Raw genomic sequence first — 18,233 nt, forward strand, 5'->3', positions numbered from 1 at the left:
GATCAGGCAATCTCGTTTAAAAACCAAACACTAACTTGGTCCTATAAATACATTGATTCGCGCGTCTCGATACTTTGTTACGGAATATTTCGCAAGGAAACATTAGTAGGTAACATTGCACTGGGGTAATAACAGCATGGCAAGTTGCAGTTGGCCATTTGGTTAGAAACCGGAAACCAAACTCCCCCGCCGCGGTGAGACGAAATGAAATTGGCGGAAGTTACGCAGCGAAAACGCCTCGCAGTGCCGTAGCCCATAAATCAGCCTCCCGGCTGCCCTTTCGCTCTCCTCATCCTACTCCCGTCATCCTCTCGACCTTTCTCTTCCTCGCTCTTATCTTCTTTTATATTATTCTCTCTTTCATTCTCCACGGAATCGTCGAGACGTATCCACTTGTTCGACGGAACGATCGATCATCGGCTCGAACTAGAGTTGGTGTGAGCACAAACGCGATAGACCGACGCCGCTGGGAATCGCAATTCTTGATATACATGAAATTCTTAGTATTCATAAACCAATACTAATGATTATTCAGCGGTTGCAAATATCGTTTGTATTTGCATTGCCTGCGAACGAAGAAACAGCCGCGCTATCAACGTTAATAATTATACTCCATCGAGACGAAAGGAAGAGTAATAACGATATACTTTAATGTATCGTAATAAGAAAGATAAGCAAAAATATATACTCTAAACTTAAAAATAAATAATATGTAACGTAATGGGAAAAATCTCTGGTTAAAAATGAATGAACTAGAAGATTCTGATCATATTAATCAGAATTCTGATTATTTTAATTAAAATTGTAACAGATGGATAAACTAGAAAATTCTAATTTGTCCATTTTCCATGTCCAGAATTCCAATGCGACCAGACTCTTTTCAGCGCAGATGTACGATATATATATATATATATATATATATATATATATATATATATATATATATCATGTATAGATAAATATAGAGAAAAATGAGAAATGATTTCTCGAAAAAAGGAATGATCGCTCAAGGATTAACGTATAACTTCGTCCCCTTCATGCTATGAATCGAAATCGATACTTCAAAGTACAGCTGGATTACATTGAACGAAGTGAGAATCCGCCATTTCAATCTTGAGAATGCCTACTCATCAAAATCGAATTCGAGAGGTTAAAGATGAATTTTGTGGATGTTCGCGCTCGATCGTTCTCGATGCCGCCAGGTAACCGATTGCGTCACGTCTGAAATATGTTCGACCGATTACGCGGAATCCTTTCTTCGTAGAGCGGAAAAGACAAAGGGAGTCGCTCTCGCGCGATCTGATCTCCATAGAGGGGAACATGTATTCAAGGCCTCTCCCTGTAATAAGCCTATATAGATCGACGAGTTCCTGTAAGATGATTCGTTATCCCGTTTACCGATGAATTTTCTCTTTAAAAAAAAAAAATGAAAACTGCGATGTACATATATTACGAATAAAACTTTTCATCGAAGTGTAAAACCACGACGAGGAATGTTTGACGATGTACAATCTCTATTCTGAGGTACAGTCGCGCGTTTCACGAGCCTTCGGAAACTTTCGCCGGCCAACTAATTAAGGCGAGGAGGAATTCGGTTTATTGCAATTTCGCTTCTGTTCGCGAATTTAATGACGTCGCAGACTCACCTATGAGAAAAAGAGTAAAACACGTGCTTCAGCAGTTCTCCGTGCAGAGATATAGTAGACACGTGTTTTTATTAAAATTTATAGTTTTATCGTTTTGACAGAAATAATATTATAACTATTGCTAGAAAAAAAAAATGCAAATGTAAAGAGTTACACTTTTAACGAAAACATTTTTCTTAAACGTAAAATGGGATAAGATAAAGTATATTTAAATACTCTTGTATACAATTTACTTTTTGCCGTATTGTACTCTAATATCGCAAAAAGCGCGAAAGAATTGGCGAACGCCATTACATTGATTTTTATCAAAAGTTCTTTCCTTGTACCGATTAGTATCACAGCGGGATGCTATTATTGTTCCCGATTGCACTCGAGAGAGTCGAGTAAAATGTCGATTGTAGTCGCGTACATGTTAAAGTCACGCATTGTGTGGAAAGTTCGGGTGTGAGTTCGACCAACTTCTCTCGATATTATATGTAGCAGACGTAACTACTTCGCAAACAATGTTTAAGCACCAGACGGCTAACGTACAGGATCTACATGAAGCGTAGAGTGTCACACTTAACAACTGCTCATAAAGTACAAAAAAAGGTCCATTTATAAATTGTTTAAAAAACTGTGTATTTTATAAAAATCATATTTTGTTCTACATGAGATCATTAATTTTTTTGGTGCTTTTTTATATCCTTCCTGCAACCTTCCAGCCTTCTTTCGAACTTTCTCAACAAAGCAAAACTTAAAAGAGCCTAGTCTTAAAAATTAAGATAAACTAATAATTTTTTAAATGATCTCTATTATTATATATATCCGATCATTAATTAGTAGTCGTAAAAGCTAAGCTTTTCTGAGATCATAGTTATTGAAATTTTTAATCAGCATTATAAAAGCAATCGTGCATAAAAAATTTAGTCAGAACTTTTGACAGAAGCCGATTTCTTCATGAAAAAGTGTGTACGAGGTTTTCTGCAAACACTACAGTTAAAGAAAGAGAAAAAAATCGATTGTTATTGAAATGCGTCTCGATTCTCGATTATATTATACTTTTCTATTTTTAAAAGAAGATATTGAGAACTTGAATCGAAGCTTCTACAGTTCACGCGGGACTTCGGTCACAGGAATCAAGTTGTCGCGCATATGTGATGTCGAATGTGTCAAACACGTGGCTCGCATTAACGCGAGACACCTGCTTTAGGAAATTATATTTTTTCTTCCTTTTCCTCCGTGAACGAAAAAAATTAAAATTATACTTGCATTGTTAAAGACGTTTAGCGAAAACGTGAACGCGCGGATGGAGCTCAATAATTATACAGCCGTGCAATTACACTGTAATACGTGTAGGCGTGCGTATTAGTGCACGCGAACGATCCGAGCTCTGCTCATCGCCGCCTCGGTTACTCGTTTTCCCTAACGTCAGGGCGACCGCCTCGTTTAATCAAGGAATGTGTTAACTGATAAGTGCAGATGAGAGCGGGAGCTATGCACATGAGCGCGTGCGCGTCAATATTGTTTCCACGAGCGATGACGCAGCGCGTCGCGTCACTGAAGTAGGACGGTGAAAATTGCGGGGACTCGGAACTGAACGAGTTCAATTTCAAAAATTTATCGTCACATTAATATATTATCTTTGCGAAATTGAAAGATTACGGAGGAGTTGGGAGGCTGGGAACGAATATCGAAATTTTTCACTTTGATACTTTTTGTATCTTTGCTTGACATGAGAAGATAAGGGAATCGAAACTGAAGTTCTTCGCATGAGACATGTGTTTTCCGATTTGTCACTGTATGTGAAAAAATAAGCCCTTTTATTTTCTCCACGTGATTGCTGATTAAATTTAATCCTTAAATGCCACGGAAACAACGCACTAGCATATTCGACTTAATTGACTTATTACTTTTATAAAAATGAACGTATTATATATAATTTTTTTTCAATTAAAATGTCATTAATGATTAAGAAACATAACGATATTAAGTAATCTTTATTAATAAAACCAAATATAAACAATGAAAAAAGGATCGAAAAGAAAAACTAAGTACATCGTACTGAAAAAGCATTTAAAGAATAATTTATAATTAGATATTTATAATAAAGTAATTAAATAAATTTATTATGAATAGAATTTATGACTTTTATTTGTATAATAAAATTATTTATTATATCCAGATAATAAATTTTGGAAGATGCAAAAACTGGATTATTTATAAGGAAGCATGTAAGATTTATTTTCTTAGAATTCCACGTGACCTACGCATGCGGAGTGTTTAAAAGCACGCAAGCGTGAACGGTTAGTTCTACGTTGTAATTGGTAATATATTGATGTCGATGCTAGTAGTATCATTAACTCTGCGTCATCTTGCACTTTCGCATTATGCTACGACACAGCTGACGTCTCTTTGATTTTGCCAATCCGATAATGAATAATCGCTTAACGACTGATATGTGAATAAAACAATCGATCCTTCATTATCATCTTTCCTATCTATCTTCGGCCTCATCAAACCCGACTTTTCAGAAATATTCCCGGAAAACATATGCGACATACTCGACGCGCGCATGAAAAAGTAAAACAACCAACACGCTCGTTTCCTTCTTCTCGAGCGTATCTGTCGCGACTACCGTCTCTGGAACGACCCGTATAATCGGTCCACCTTTATCGCAGGGAGGGGAGGGGCGACGGTGGGCGTTGATACATCGCCAGCGTTTATTTTACTTTTTCGCGCGCTTAGCGTGCTGCAACAATGTGCGCGCGATGAAATTGCACCGTCGTCGGTCCGCGTTACGGTGGCTCGCGAGAGCGGATTGCCCTCCGCAAAGCGCGATTTTTCATGCGCACGTGGTACGTACGATGTGGGTCTCGCGTTCACGCACACACACAGTCGAAGGGGTTATGCATTGCTCGTATATGTATATATATATATATATATATATGTGTGTGTATGGATGTATGAATGCACGCGAGCGCATATCGGTGCCATAATTTCGCATCATGCCTCCTGCCTACATCATACCTGCTACGGAGAGCACTCCTGCAGCTGTCGGCTTTGCATGCTGCCTGCCTCTCAGCCGGCGGAGATCACGTTTCAATGGTCTCGATGCTTTCAATGGTTTTTAACGGCGCGAGCGAGCGAACGCGCGCACGCATCGTCGGCTTTTCAATCCTTTACAAATTATCGCGGAATTGCGAAAACCAACGGTCCACCGAACACTCGAGAGAGATTCAGCAAGCTATAATGCGATCCTACGGCTTCAATCCGTTGGATCCGTTGCCTGTGTGATAGCATGGAGAACTTTCACGATTTCCATGTAAACGATAAAGCGTTGCGTTATTCCGATGTGTGTGTGTGTGTGTGTGTTCAAGTGCGCGTGTCGCGTAATATATATTTATAGTACGTTATACTCCGTCAGAATTCAGTTGATTTAATTTGGCACCGTCATAAACGAGTTCTCGATATGAAATAACACGGTGAGAAAAACTTTTCCCCGAGATCTTTTCGATTATTACGCGTAGGCGCGAATTTTAACAACGTTATTATATATTAATCGTGATATTATCGTAGTGAAATTATATTAAACGAATTTCTATAATAAAATCATCTTTGTTCACCATATGATACATCGAATTTTTATATAACTCCCTTAATAAGTTTTTTTTTAATTCTGTACTAGACACTTTCTTTCTCACTTTCATCAAATATCAAATATATATCTACTTCACTTTAAGTCCTAGTTCAATTACAGAAAACAAACCTATCTCGAATTTCAAAACATTGCCTTCAATTGATTTTTTCGCGCAGCAGTTAACAAGATCTATAACGTCGCGAACACGCGCACATCACGAACTTGCACCAAGCCAGTCATCGCTTCGTAACCGCTTCCTTCCGACTGCGTTCCACGCCGGACGGCGAACGCTACGACGCGACGCTCTGCGAACGCGACGCGCGCTCGTCGATCTACCGGCGGGAATAATTTCCGGCGTGGCGATAACGCGATCGTTTTCGACTCGGCTCAGCTCGGCTCTCGGTAACATCGGTCCGAGAGAGGAGCGCGGGCAACCGACATTTTCGAAACAAAAGTTGTTCAGCGAGACCGGGTTGGCCTTCGTTGAGTCAGGTAGCAGCTGGAAGGACCCACAGCATGGCCATACACGCGGCCATATTACACGCGGAGGGATATATAGGCACGTATGTGTATACGCATTTATATATACATACATACACACACACACACATATATATATATATATATATCGGTCCGATATAATTCGGACTTATCCGGCTGATACTTCCAACGTTGGTATCTCGACTTTCGTTGCGGCAGATCGATACCAGAAACCGGGGTGGGGCATTGTCGTATCCCCCCTTTCCTCATCCTCCCCCTCCTCCTCATCCCTGTCCTTTCCGTTGCCACCGTCTCGCTCGCTGCTGCTAGTTGACGGCCGCGACGAGGGTCCTGACGCTGGGAGACGTAGGATCGTTGATGTTTAAGGCGAATTTACACGGTACGATTTTGACAGGCAGATGGAAGCTCTCGATCGAAGTTCTTAAAAGACCAAGAGTTAAAAGGGACATACTCTCGTTGAAAATACCCCTTTTGTCTCTTAATCTGTTCTCACTTTGAAAATCGATCTTGAATGTTATAACAAACGAAGTATCTCTGCGATCATCCATAACAATTGCAATGATTTCATCTACGATATATAATAAATATTTCTCTCTTGTCGAACGAATCATTTTAATAATCTTACAACTTTCTATATATGGATTGTGTATTTGAAAATTTACTGTCAGTACTGAAATCTATCTTACTGCACATAAACTACGGATTTTCAGTAAATTTCGAAACACAATCTTCGGGTACGATTATCCATCTCACAAGTGAATCTCTTGGTGAAAATTACAAAAGTGAGTGAATTTACTAAAATATTTATAATTTTATTGATTAACATTTAGTGAATTTGCTTACTTATGTATAATTTCCATCTCGTTTCAAGACACACAGTCAGCTTCCTATTTGCGATGCCATCTCTAATTGCAACGTATTATAATTTCAAGTTCGTCCTCTCCAGCTGAGTTTAGGATTACGAGGAATCATCGACAAAACTGACGTCGCGACGTATCGTCCGCAGTCGGACAGACTGTCGCCGACGATACGCGTCTCAGCTCGTTCGCCGCGGATGATTCACTCGGTATGATCACCGTCAAGGAACGAACCGTGTAAATTCGCCTTTATGTGTCGGCTACTCGTGCATGTATGCGTGTCTCGTGCGTGGCCGGAGGCCGCCCGTGCGCGCGCCACGTGAACAAAAACAAGCGGCGCTCTCCTCCTCGATGAACGCGATCGAGGCGGAGCGCGGTTAAACGTAAGGCTTCTACCAAACGTCAGTCTGAACACGTCCTAGAAGGCCTGGATTCTCCACGGTTCTCTGTCGACCTTCGGCTTCCCTCGTCCGTCGTTCTCGTCGCTAAATCAAGACTAGTCCCCGAGAAAAGCGCGCCAGTTTACGTTCCATTCCTCGTCTCCCGATGATCAACTGCGAGCTTTCTAGCGCAAGCGCTTTCAGCGTTGACTGATCAAAAGTATGGAAGACTGGTTTCAATAGTATCTTCTGAATAGAAATTATGTTAAAAAGATCTGTGTGTGTGTGTGTGTGTATGTGTGTGTGATCGGATATCGTAAAATAATCTCGAGATAATTATAAACACAAAATCAATATTTAACACGGAAATAAATTCCAATATTGTTAGTAACCAGTATTATATTTAAAATATCTTCTTTTTCAGTCAAGTCTGATAAAATCTAGTTAGAGAGAAAAAAAATATTTACTCGAAATTTTCTTTCAGAAAGATATTCGGTGACATTAAGACATAGAGAAATGCTATCCAAGATTATCTATCCAAGATAAATCTAAAGGAAATTATTAATTGATGAATCAGTAAAAAAAATGTCAGCCTAATCATGAGCAGTATAAAAAATTATTTCTTTTGAATATTTATGAAATAGTATCTGAATGAAATTAATTTTAAAATTCCTGATCGGTGTACTCTCAATCTAACGCAATTAATTAAATTTATTAAAACTGAACACACGCTGTTGCCTTTTTTTTTCGCTTAAATCTATAGAGAGTGTCAAATTTAACCTAAATTAAATCGCCATTTCTCCTACTCAATATATTGTTACTTTGTACAAATGTGTAAAACAACGGTTAAATTTGACACTATATAGTGTCAAATTTGACGCTACGTGGTGTCAAATTGACACACTATATAGTTTTAAATTTGACTATTGTTTTGGTATAAAATAACGATATATTGAAAGGGAGCAGTGGCGATTTCATTAGGTCAAATTTGACACTATAGATTTAACAGTGTAGATTTTATTCGTACGAACAAATCCTATGAAATCTTCAATTACAACCGATAATAGAAATTACGTTGTAAAAACATTTGCGCATTTTCACTCGCATATGTATGCGAACATCATCGTAATTAAAATCAATCGTAAACTACTCCTTGGACGTTTACATATGCAGTATGCGGTTTATTGGGCGCGTTAAGAGTACCGTAAATCGAACCGCTTATTATCAGGAATATTATACATGCGTTGGATCTCATTAAATTATTCAAACTGCAATAACGTTGCGTTACGCGCCAATCGCTGTTTATAAAAAGCTCAACGTTGCATTCAGCATACATTATTTAAAAGCGTACATTAAACTGTTGATGGAAAGTTGGAACGAAGTGACTCGATTGGAAATCAATATTTTGAAGAAAAAAAATTCTAATCTGTATACGGTAGTATAATTTATCCAGAAAATAGTTATTTGAAGACTTGAGATCGCTATTATTAAGAATCCCCCCCCCCCTCCACAAAAAATCTATATATTTTTTATATGTTACATAATCCGTCAGGAAAATAAATGGAGAATTAGAGCTAATTCTCAAAACGTACGAGTTTTGCGTGCTGGATTCTCATTAGAAATAACAATCTCCGTCAGCTGAATGATTTAACGACGCATTGGGCATGAGGCAACATTGTAAGAGAATTGTATTTTTTTACAATGTTTTACTTATTACGAGACGGATAATTACGTACGACGATAGATAAAGTGCTTAAGAATCTTGAGAAACGAAAGCGGTGAATTTAATCAAACTTTTCGCTCGCGTTTGCCTCAAAACGCAATTAATGTGAGTTAGCACTTTCTCCCTCCCATGTCCCCCTTTATCCCCCTTTATCCCCCTTTATCCCCCTTATCAAGCGATGTGTCGCGGGTCACGCGAGCACGCGAAAACCGGCGTCTCCACATTGCAAAAACGCGAAACCGTCACACCGTCGGTGCACGGCACCGAGTTCTCCACGCGATGCTTTAGCGACACAATGAGATATGAAAATAAAACGTAAGGGTAGAAAAGAAATTGCATTTCGATCCCGATGTCGAACCTTCTTTTTTCCCCTTTTGAAATAAGAGCGAACGAACACGGAGGACGCATCCACGTGTTATCGTTTGCGCAGCAATAAAAAGAACGTAACGTCAGAATTCAGGTGGCGTGAAGCATATAAGCTTATTATACGAGTTTCGCTATTGAGGATTAAACGAAAAATCGCAAACCGCAATGATGTGTTGTGAAAATGCCGCAAAACCATTTTACAGCAGCACATATCTTTTTCTTACTTTTTTCTCAGCTCATTTTCGTTCAGTTCATCGATCGTGCTTATAGAGCGGTGTCAGGGTTGTCACGAATTCCTTCCATCCTAAAATTCCATAATTTTTTCAGACAAATTTTCATAATTTCCCCTTTCCGTGATGTTCTCAGTAATACTTTGAAATTTTTTTCTATTTTAAATTTGATTTGGAAACCATCAAATATTTTGTCGAGGCAGCAATTTAAGATAGCAATGTAAATTACCGTTGTTGACAGTTCTTTGGATTTAATTGCCAAGTTGGTAATATTTCAAAAACCGCGTAGATGTGATGTGTACACCTATATTAAACTTCTTTGAATTCAGGAATTTTAATTTTCTAAAAAATTTTGTGTAAAATTCTGCGACCTTCCACTGACCGTTTTCAATTTCCCTAACATTTCCAATTTCATGGCAACTCTGAGTATTTTGCGCAAGCAACCAATTTTTCCCGATCCTTCGCGTAGATTAATTACCTGTCGTTGCGAACTTCGCGAACCGTTCCGTAATAATTGTCATCCTAATTTATGCGTTTCCCTCTTCCTCGTGGATTCGAGCGGGGATAACGTTCGCAATATCGACAACTCGATGCGACTGCTCGCATCACCGCGGGCGATTGCGCGAAACGAGCACCAGCCAGCGGCAACTTTCGTGCCGCGTTTATGAGAGAAGTTCGTCGAACGCAGAATACGCGCGCGCCATTCCCCGCATGTTTTCCTCGCGACGCACGCACGCGAGATATGCCGCAAACGCTTGTTAAATCATAACCGTAATGGAGGGCGCATTGCATTACGGCCGAAAATGCACTTTGGCAATCGGCTCGCGGCGATAGAATTTTTTTTTTCCTCACTTTTCCACCTCGTTTTCGAGGCCTCGCCTGGCTAACAAAATTCTCAGCACAGAACCGATACTTTCCTCATTGCGATAACCGCAAAATACGATTCCAAACTCCTCGTGGAAACTCTCTGATCACGCGCGATTAAAAAATTACGCTTTGAAACGCGCAGGAAGGTTTATTTAATGAAAGATGAAGTGTTTTTTTTTTTTTTTACGGTTAAAAGCACGTTTCGAATATTTCTGCGCGATTTTTCCGTCGCATCTCCCTCTTCACAGTTGCACCGTTAGCGATGGACGTCGCGCGGAGCGACATCCAGAATAAATAACAGGTTTAAATAGATAAAAAGCCAGTGGCACTTTTAGTACGTCCCATTTCCGTTACTCGATTCGCGCACCGATTTCAGAACGATGCAGTCTCATCGCGGGCTTCTGGGTTGCACCAGGCAGGAGGTCAAAGACCGCGGCAGACGTTACAGCCGTTTGAGACCTGGCGCGGCGACGTATCTCCACGTATACCTCCAGGTGCATCGCGAGTATTCTCGTCGCGAAATTATCCACGACAAGTCACGACGCCATCGTTCCGATTTTACGACACTGCCGGTCCTTCCAACAAACGTGTCTCCTTTCGCCGAAAACGGGAGTGCGGCGAATACTAATACGAATAATAAATTTAAAATAGAAACGGCGAGGGAATTCTCATGATAATGCATAAACAAGTGATGCGGTCATTAAATTTTTTTGCGATGTTAAATAAAGCGTTTCTGGTAATAAAATAAATGTGAGAAATCCAGAACATCCTCCGTACAATGTAATATTTGTCGAGGAAATTATTCGTATGCTTCATTATAAAATGATAAAATTTGCACCCCGTGTGAGCTTTTAACTTCGACACGCGAATACATATAATTCGAGATATCTCGTTTTCGACGGAACGCGAGTTTTAAAGCAGATAGTAAACGGATGTAGGTATTCCATGCGTGTATTCGGGCAGATTATTAATGGTAGAATAAATCTGCATGAAAAGATAATCGGTAAAAAAAAGAAAAGAAAGTAGAATCTAGTCATTAACGTGGATCGTTTTTGAATATTTTGCTCGATGTAATTCGCAATGATACACAATACACGCTCATCGATGTAAAGCAAAATAAATCAGGAATGTTTCTTCGCGTTGAAAGAATAAAAAAAGAACACACACAAAATAGAAAGATATACTTACTAATGCGCAATTATTTAAATCGGCAGTATGTCTCGGTTAAAGTGCAACAGGTTGTGTTGACCTCTAATGTTTCTCAGCGCGAAACGAATTTAGGAGAATGATTAATATCCACGATTGACACAAGTTAGCATATTACGATTATTCACACTGGCATTATTTGCACAATAACTCGTTGTCACTCGTTGCCGGCGCGATTAAAAAGTTATGTCCAGCCCGGTAATAATGCATTCGCACGACCATCTCGAATCAATTACCGCGTAGAAATTGGTTGCGACCGGAAGCCGAGAGTGGTATGTTGTCACGTTGGTGTAGCATAATTAACACACAGAGTTGCTTACAAAACACAACGTATAATCTTCGTCGACTTCTTTCGACACGACGCGCGGTATGCGCGAGGAATTTTGTAATTCTCCAATTTTTTTTTTTTTTTTTTTTTTTTAAAGCAGATATTAAGCAAATATGTAGGAGCGATATTAAGAGCGCACGGAGAGATTAGAGGGAGATAGCACGGTGCTGCGAGCTCGATTTTCCGTTACCGAGATTGCAAACTTTCTGCATTTGTAAAACAGTCCGTGTGCGGCACTGCGCATGCTGGTGTATGCCGAGAATTTTCTTCACGAGGCTATCTCTTCAAGGCTCTTTCTTCGTTAAACAATTCATAGTCCAGAGACTTGCCAAGAGCTGCGTCACGTGTTATTTCACTCAATCTCTAATCGTCATTCATTCAATTACGTTCTACAGATCACCGTTCGTTCAAGGCAAATTTGCTTAAATCTATCATCTAAATTTGATTTCACATCACGAAACATCTCAATACATCAAGATCTCGATCATTTATTACCTCCATTTCTCTCATTCGTAGTTTTGGCAAGCTTGTATGTTTCACAATAATTAACACTCCGACACTTTCAATCACTCAAAGAGTCTCGTGACTCAAAAGGTCTACTTTTTATTTCTGCACTAAACTGCACTACATAGAACATCAATATCAAACGTACATCAATCTAATTTAAAAATTCCAAAAGTTCCCACTGGTTCAGCCAAAGAAAATAGATTTAACGATCATTAACATATTGACGTTCGCGTTGACGAAGGATTCATACCAATTCGCTCGAGGAATTCACGGACGGCGAGGGACACTCCACGAGTCCACACGTCGACAGTGCGAGCGCGGTCACTGCCGGTTATTCGACGGTTAACGTACCGGTTGGCAGCCGGCAAAGAGCGGCCTGGCGCAGTCGTATAAAGACTCCTCCGACTGAAACGACGAACCGGCGCGACGCGACGCGACGCGGTTAATCGTGTGCGCCGTGTATCCGTTTACACTCCGTGCGTGTCGCATCGTGTCTCTCGCTCCCTTTTTTTTTCACCACTCTTCCCTCTCCCCCTCTGTCTCTCTCTCTCTCTCTCTCTCTCTCTCTCTTCCTTTCCATGCTCCCTTCGTTCTCTCCCATTCCGCGTCTCCGTCTTGCCTCGCGCTCCTTTCGTCTCCTTGTGCACGCTCTCGCACGAGCATGTACGGGGTGTCCCGAGAGTTATAACCGTGATAGACGAGAAAAAGAGAGCCGAAAGAGCGGTCGATCATCGAATGGAGAACATAAGCGATACAGAAAATCGAGTGTTGACGTATGAAAACTCGCTGAACGAGAATATAAACGAACGAATGAAAGAATTCGTTCCGAGTTCGAGGATTCGTTATTTCACCGCCCGCACCGGCGCTTGCGCTACCGTTTTATCTCCATGAGAAAATTCACTTGGCACGAAACAAACAAAGACGCGTGCGTTGCGGTCAAGGTGCAATGAACCCCGAGCGCTGTCCTCTGCGCGACCGAATCCACGACAAAGGTGCGATCTCGAACTCGAAAGCAGTTAAAGGCGAAGGAGACGCGATATGGCTCGAGACACCCCGTATGCGTACACGCGTACGTATCGCACGCACGCACACTCCCGTGTCGAAGGCAGAAAGAAAGAAGAGATGTATGCAGGCACACACGCGCGCACGTGCGCGTAGACGAGAGAGAGAGAGAGAAAGCAGCAGCGCGATATCTTTCGAGCCAAGCCCAGCTACAGCGTCCAAGGTGCGTCACGCTCGGAAATATGCGTGCAGTGCCTTCCGCCTCACCCTATACGAGCTTACCGAAGCACTACGGCGCGGCAGCCGCGGTGCCGATATGCACGCGCGTGCAGTCAAGTTGCGCACGTCACCGGGCGGTCGGACTCTCGAGCGCATGGATTCGAAACCAAGGGATATTGTACTAAGGGACTAAGGGCGCTCACGAGGGAAGAAAAGGACGAAGAAGAGGGTTTGGGAGAGGAGGGGGGATACACGTCAGGGCAGTCGATGTGAAACCGGTGGACCTGCGGATTATTTCGTGAGTGAGAAATTCGATCGAAGCCTCTGTCTGCCTGCCTGCCTGCCTGCCTGCCTGTTTGCTTGCCTGCCTGCCTGCCTGCCTGCCTGCCTGCCTGCCGCCTCTGCCGATACCCTTCATGCCATCTCTTTCCTGCTCCCCCTGCTCGTATGTTCGGACTTTACGATGTACTACGGGGTGTAACCGCTAAATCTCTCGAGCCAACGATGCCGTAAAAAGGGGTATTAACTCTACGCACCGCCGTCATTTTTTTCCTCTTTCAACTGACCGCATTATTAGTAGTTGTATCGTGGTGAAGTGACACGTTGAGGTTTTTTCGCATGATTAAGGAAATTAATGAACTACTTTTAAACGTAAATTATTCGATAAATATAAATATATATACTCGTAAACTTTTCGTGCCGTTTGACAAGTTTTATTGACGAAGCAAACAACTTTTGCTATCAACCCTTCGTAGACACACTTTTTTGCCCAGCCTAAATTTTTTTACTGTATTTCTAGACTTTTAAGAAAATCTAGAAAAATTCAGAATTACTTTTCAACATCTCTATTTTATATTGCCAAATAGTTATTTAACTGAAATGTTAAAATCTCTATTTAACAAAAATTGAAATTTATGCCAAGAAATTTGAGTGAAATTTCGGTTAAAAAAGACCCAGTAATATAATGACTACGAAGGGTAAAAGATAACATTAATCATCTACGGAGCAGTCTAAACTCGTAATAAATAAAGAAGCTGTCCAAACAAAAATAATCACAGACGTTCTATAATCTAATTGTTAACTTTTAATTTTTTTACCCTGCGGTGTTATTCACCGATAATTTCTGTATAAAAGATGCAATGCACATTAAAAAGGTGTAAATGGAAAATGTGCTACCGCGATCGCCGAGGATGGTCATCGAGGAGATAAGGAACGAGGAGTAAGGAATGCAAACATTCCGAGGTTGTCCGGCCGCGGAACGTGTTCCACGAACGAGGCACTAACGATAAAACGAGCAGCCTCTTCCGCCGTCAGCCTTTTCCCCGGCGGCGAGAATGTCGATGATCTCGATCTGCAGATTCAACGCAACGCGTGCACCCGACCGCGCGGCGTTAAAGATCGCGAAGTTAAAGAAGGAAGGAAGAGGAATGCGCGTGGGACACAAACAGATAGTACCTTTAAAAGACGTAACGAAGAGTAAAGGCGCGCGCATTTACGCCACTTACGCGGATTAACTTCTAAAAAGCTTTCATCAAAACGCAATGATTTTTTTTATAATAGTTCAATACGCTTGATTCTAATTCAAGGTTCTTTCATCGATTTTATCACTTAGAAATTATTCTGTATTTATTTATAAAAGCTTATCTTTGAGAATTTGAATTGATTAGAAGAAATGATTAACGATTAAAACTCTGAAGAACCTCTAACGTTACTACATATGTGACTTTACTACATATGTGAATTATACTTACTAAAAAGAATTTCTGTCGATTCGGGGATCGAAGAGAACCGGTCAGGTTCCTGCTCGAGTGTCTCCAGAACTGCAACCGACGCGCGTTGCAACCGGCGGAGAATACGAATTAGCGCGAGGGGTCGAAAGAGAAGGGGAGGCAGCCGAGGCAGAAGATCGATTCGGCTCCGTCGGAGCACGTTTATTTGACGCTTCGTCCCCGTGGTCCCCGCCACCGCGGATTTATTATCCGAGCTTGACGCGCGACGATTCTCCCAGAAAGACGCGCTCTTTACGTTCGTCCGATTATCGTTTGATTCACTAACGAATGAAGCGATAATTAAAAGCCAGTATCACGAAAAACGATAATTCCAACGTATCTAAAAAATTGTTGAAATTAAATTTCAATTTTTTTATAATATATTTCATAAATTAACGACGTATTGTATTATACGAATTAGAAATTGTATTTAGTGTTACGAAAGTGCGTTACAATAAAGAATTATTACACGGAAAGAAGTTTTTTTTTTTTTAAAGTTTACCATGAAAATATAATAGTCGTGGGACAGCATTGTATTTCGGAGAATTTTTCACGTAAATCTTTCTCATTCATTTAATAAAACTACAATAAAATATAAAATAAGCCTAATTAAATTTACTGAAGAGCATGGTAAAAATCTTGAAAATATTATATTGTGTCGCAACTGTCATATTTTAAACGTAAATTTTAAAAGAAAATTCTCTCCGTGTACATTCTTTTTTTCATTTTGATCTGTTCTGTAATATAAATCATACCTCCGATAGTGTAAAAATATAGCATTATTATTATTTTATATTCTTGCAAATTCGGATCAGAATAGAACAGAAATTAGAACACTATATCTGCTTCTTTTTTAAAATCCCTTTAAAAATAAAGTCTTTTTATATAACGTGACATCTCCTTCCGATCTCCTTAGTTAACATTTATCTATTTTTATGCAACACAATATCACAATCACACGATATACAAGTAATTTTAGAATTGTATTCTTGGTACTATTTAATTACGAAATCGGTTCGTCAGAGTTTTTACGTCGCGTGTTTTCCTATGATTATGCCGCGTGCCGACGCCCTTCTATAATCACGAGTTAACTAAATATTCATGAATCTCGTTACAATGTACTTACGATGACGACGAAGAGGAATACCGATTTAACAGCGCGTATATTTCCACACGCGATGTGTAAAGATAAACTTGTACTGCAAACAAATCTGTCGGCCAGTGATACAGTTTGACTTGAATATTATGTTATTGGTAAAATGGATTCCCTTGTTATTTTACTATTCAATAAAATCAAAATGTTGTCAAACCGCTATTGATATCTTTACATTATACTAGAACGTAATAATTAATTACATTTTCGTTCTCGTTAAATGAACATTGTTGAATAGCGAGATGTAAAATGTTATTCAACGGATTTTTACAACTTGAAAGTTGCGACATCACAACGATTCATAATTTTTCGCTATTGCCTCGCGATATTTTTTAATAATTAAGACACCGCCGAATGTCGTTAGTGTCATATAAAATATCGCTGGGGAACAATAGGAACGAGCACGAACAATCGAGTTCGCGTTCGCTCTCAATCACCGTTTACGCTACAACGAATCTATTCGAAATCCATTCTCTCTCTCTCTCTCTCTCTCTCTCTCTCTCTCTCTCTCTCTCTCTCTCTCTCGTGCCCACATATAAATGCACCTTAAAAGGCCGACATCCGAGGCGGATCGGCCGCACTCACGACAGGTGCGCGGAGCAAAGAGGGAGGCAACGGATTAATTAATAGGCAGGACAACCGTAATTAAGCTTAATTAGCTCGGTCGTTAGTCAGTGTGTTTATACAGTGTGCTTGTGAATATCGGTCGCCGCGAACGCGCCGCATCGGGAGTCATCATTATCGATGAACGGCCGTGGTGACAAAAATCCGCTCGATTCCGCTACGCCGTTACGCGCGGCAATGTTCGAAATTTTATTATCCTGTACGCGAATATTACATGTATCTCGCGAGATCGTTCGTTGTGGAATCTCCCGCTGCAGTATCTTCCGCGCAATATGTCCTGAAAATATCATCCGACAAAGAATTTCTCTCTACACATTTATTTGTACGTGGACAATTTTTGCGGAAATATCGAAATACAGACGCACGATGTTTTACGATATGCACTGTACAATAATTAATGCAATTTCTGTAAATAAATTAAAATATGTGAAAACATGAAGATTCATTTGCAAAAAGACTCCCCCCATTTCACCATTTTTTATTTTTATTAGAAAAAATATCCTATCCTTTATTTGTTAAAAATGGCATCGTTGAAATCCGCAATGATACTTTCACGAATATATAAAATATACATATATTGTATATATATTTTTTTCGAATGAGATTTTTTTTTACTTTCATTCGTTTCTGCATAATCACCTTAAAATTCGTAGTTTATGTATTTAAAATATAATTTTCTGTTTTATTATTAGCATGATAACAAGGATATTACCGTAAATGAAAACTAGCGCGGCTGACACCTTATAAAGCATATCTCAACAATCTCAGAGATACTAATGTCGATATGATATTGCGAAGATTGCATGGAGGTGCAGTAGAATTATAGACTATAGAGTGCAACATCTAATAATCTACGCTAAACTCGAAAGCTCGTTTCCGGCAATACGCGTTCCACTGGATGATCAAGAGACCACGTGTATGAAAGAAGTGCATAAATATTTATTGCGAATAAGTTATTAATTGTTGCCGTCTAATTCCTATCCGTCACGTAAAAGTCGATGAGTCCCATCTTGTCGACCAACAGCTTTGAAAAATTAAGTACAAATTCATGCTAATCTAAATCAATATTAAGATAAATGAGAAAAAATAATTAGAATCTTGTGCCATCAATTAAAGTGAGATTATCGTCGTTTGGCTCACGCTGCTGAAATTATACTCTAATTATTCGTAAATGACGTCAAGCGAATGATCAATCAGTTTGGAATTCGAGATTGGTCTCGTCGTTGATCGACGTAA

General features: G+C 40.0%; 1 protein-coding gene across 16 annotated transcripts in view; it reads right to left on the reverse strand.

The window, feature by feature from the left end:
* The window catches only part of LOC105148652 (bromodomain adjacent to zinc finger domain protein 2B), a 158,960-nt gene that overhangs the window by 61,663 nt on the left and 79,064 nt on the right, over window positions 1-18,233 (reverse strand). The window contains exon 1 of one of the 16 annotated variants that reach the window (XM_087402858.1): window positions 11,378-17,574. The exons of 12 other annotated variants lie outside the window; for them this stretch is intronic. The gene's annotated coding sequence lies outside the window, so the exon portion shown is untranslated. Of the gene's footprint in view, window positions 1-4,655; window positions 5,836-6,609; window positions 6,788-11,377; window positions 17,575-18,233 lie in introns of those variants that run through there. 3 more of the 16 variants (XM_087402872.1, XM_087402860.1, XM_087402859.1) reach the window with 3 other exon arrangements.

Source organism: Acromyrmex echinatior, chromosome 2 (assembly GCF_024713525.1).
Source record: "Acromyrmex echinatior isolate Ae372 chromosome 2, ASM2471352v2, whole genome shotgun sequence".
Classification (NCBI taxonomy): Eukaryota; Metazoa; Arthropoda; class Insecta; order Hymenoptera; family Formicidae; genus Acromyrmex; species Acromyrmex echinatior.